This window comes from Aplysia californica, unplaced genomic scaffold (genome assembly GCF_000002075.1).
Source record: "Aplysia californica isolate F4 #8 unplaced genomic scaffold, AplCal3.0 scaffold00270, whole genome shotgun sequence".
Taxonomy (NCBI): domain Eukaryota; kingdom Metazoa; phylum Mollusca; class Gastropoda; order Aplysiida; family Aplysiidae; genus Aplysia; species Aplysia californica.
In genome coordinates this window covers 490,292-493,496 of record NW_004797540.1, presented here as the reverse complement: position 1 = coordinate 493,496, position 3,205 = coordinate 490,292, and positions in this window count along the sequence as shown.

The window sequence follows — 3,205 nt, the reverse complement described above, 5'->3', positions numbered from 1 at the left end:
TTGGGGGGAGGGGTTGGGGGGAGGGGTTGATAGACACACCGTGTTCTCTGTTTCGCTGACCGTGCACTTTTATCCCAAAGGTCATTCACCGTGTGCCCTACTCTCCCCCACCCTCTCAAAGCAAGACCGCCCAGCGCCCTCTACCGTAAAGCTTCAACAAAGAACACGCGCCAAATGCCCCAAAGTACACGAGTGTCATGGATCATGGAAACTTTCGCCCCGTCTGTGTGTCTGAAACTTTGATGACACGAGCGCGACAAAGCAAAACACACAGACGAAAAAACGCTCTTTCGGTGAAACCCCGCACTGTCAAATAATGATTAATTGTTGTTCCTTTGAATGTTCAAAGATTTAAGTGTTATCATTAATTGTTTCTTCTTTCTCCACTCTTTCCTTTTTGAACTCAAACCCGACGTCCTTTTCATTGTGCAATTCTTCCGTCTTTTGTGTGTCTGTCTTTCTTTTTCTGTCTTTTTTTCATTTTTAAAACTCGCCTGTTTCTAACATGTGGCGATTTCGTGTTTAGTAGTTCAAATACGGTGCCGTGGAGGAGCTAGTGCGCTCATCTAAAAAGCGGAAGGTCCGGGTTCGAGCCTCGGTTCGGACGCTGATTTTTTTTTCACCCCTTCCTGCCCATCCAGCAGTAATGGGTACCTGGCTTCGAGTTGGGGAAGTAATGGCGGCGTGGAAAGGAACTGGCCTCCCTACCACAATATGCCGGAGACCCAGGAAGTTGTCTCACTAACAAGGCAATCCCTAATGTCCGGATCGGATGCGAGAACAACTTTACTTTCCTTTTAGATAAAACAAAGTGTGCTCAGTTTTAGATTTTAAAATTGACTGTTGGTGTTAGTGAAAGCACACATCTGTGTGTCTAGCGGTTTATTGATCCATCTCCTTTGCGTTTGTTCTCCAGAATATGTTTTTTGCCTTGGCTCTTCATTCACAATATTATTATTGTAGTCCTTTTTTCCTCTGTGAATAGACATAATGCTAATCGTGATCCAAATCTACAAAGTGCATCACCCACTTCTTATCAGAGAAAATGCATCTAAAACTGTTTCTACAGACTTCAACATAACTTAAGAACCACCAAGACAAACAGCCCTGATTTTTTTTTTTATCCTTTAAAAAAGACAGTTGGGAATGTTTCAAAATGTTTTGTTCTGAAAGTGTTAATGGGTTACCAGTGCGTACTGCAAAGCTTCCTAAAGGGGCAAAACCACCACGTGCAGCACGGAAATCCTCGGGGAATTTTAGCCACATTTTCTGTTTTTCATCGACTTGTGTGCAACACCACGGACATTCCTCTGGTGCACGTGATAAACGGACGTACGGTCTCGAACTGTGCTCACTTTGGTGGCAATATAAGTCGCCGTTTGCGCTAAATCCAATGTCGCATCAATATGCCTCCGAGACGAAAGCTGAGAGACTATGATCGTGCCAGAGCTATGGCATGGCTGCAGGATAAAGTTGGAGCCCGAGAAGTTGCCAGAAGGCTTGGAGTTGGAGTGTCACACTCTGTCATTGTCAGCCTGAGGCAGCGCCATCAAGCCACTGGATCAGTCCAAGAACGCCCACGTGCAGGTCGACCCAAGAAGACCACTCAGAGTGTTTGCAAGTGGTCCTTAACTTATGTTGGAGTCTATAGAAAAGGCTTTATAAAACTACAGCAACCGTCCTTGAAGTCTGTATGTTGAAGTCTGTAGGTTGAAGTCTGTAGGTTGAAGTCTGTATGTTGAAGTCTTTACTCTCCCCCCCCCCCTTCCTCTCCTGTAAACAAGTATCGGCATCCATGACGTAAGTGTAAGAGAGTTTTTCGTGTATTCTACGACATAATATTAATTTTGTTTGTGTACACACTATCTTTACCAGGCTCACCGTGGGACCATTTTTTCAGAAACGTTGTTGTTGTTGTTGTTGTTGTTGCCGTCGTCGTCGTCGTCGTCGTCGTCGTCGTCGTCGTCGTTGTTGATGATGATGATGATTATGTTGTCGTTGATGATGATGGTGATGTTGTTTGGTGTATGCTTTTTTTTTTGCTTTTTATTGGCCCGTGTTGTTTTGATAAGTGTTTTACGGCGCTCGCAACTGCACAAGGTCATATCAGCACATGGGACACACTAAATATTTTTAGTTTGTAAGGAATTATAAACCTTATGTTATGTTCGACGTACATACACCTGTCAAATATTTATAAATATGATGTCTCTTTGACTGTCATACGCACTGGGAATTTTTTTCAGAAAGTGATGATGCGCAGCCAGAACCAACGAAATTTGTTATCATTATTACAACTATAATTATACCTCCCTGTCCGTGCGTCATTTAATTATTATCTTCTTCTTCTTCTTCTTCTTCTTCTTTTTCTTCTGTCCTTGTTTTTCTCTATCTGTGTTTCTCCTCGTCTCCTCTAAAAGGTGTATAATTACTTCTGTTTTACATCAGTGGCACAATTAGGATTAGCACAAAACACATGGAAATGGTTCTAGGAAGGGTGGTGCATCTCAGAACTGATCAACTCTTTGTAAAAAATGATCACAAAACAACACTTCATAAATATGTAAGGTTAGTCCTATTTGATCATTAATGGGAGGGGGAAAAAACAACAAACCCCCCGATTAGATCAAAGAAATATTGTTAGTTAGAAATCACTGTGATTCTAATTGAAGCGATATTGACTCTGCACACGCCATACCGGCTGTCTACAAGCGGAATGAGATCGATGCAACTTCATTTAAGGTTCCGGAATTATATCAATATTCATTCATGAAAAATTAATTTGTCTTCCAGGGCAATAATCCATTATGGACGTTTTTGGCAGTCGTAGAAGCAAACTGATTACTCCGTAAATGAAAAGCTCCCCTAGAACAAAAAGAGGGTAGCCTTTTGTGGCGAGGAGACATTCCGCCCAGTTTCGGGGTCCTGTATGGTTCCCAAATAGACAAAAGAATTTGTCCTAACCATGTAATGTTCAATTTCGAAGGGATTCTGTCTTCTGTATTCATGGACATTTTCCGTGCTAACGATTCTTAGGCGACATTCTAATGAGATAATGAGATCTGCGGTCGTTCGAAGATAATTTGGACATACAGAAATACGCTCTGTCTCTAGAGGCATCCAGCGAGGAGGGGGGGGTATGTGCACTCTAATCAAACGTAGTCAGTCTATTTCTACGGTTTTATTACGTCACTATTGACTGTTG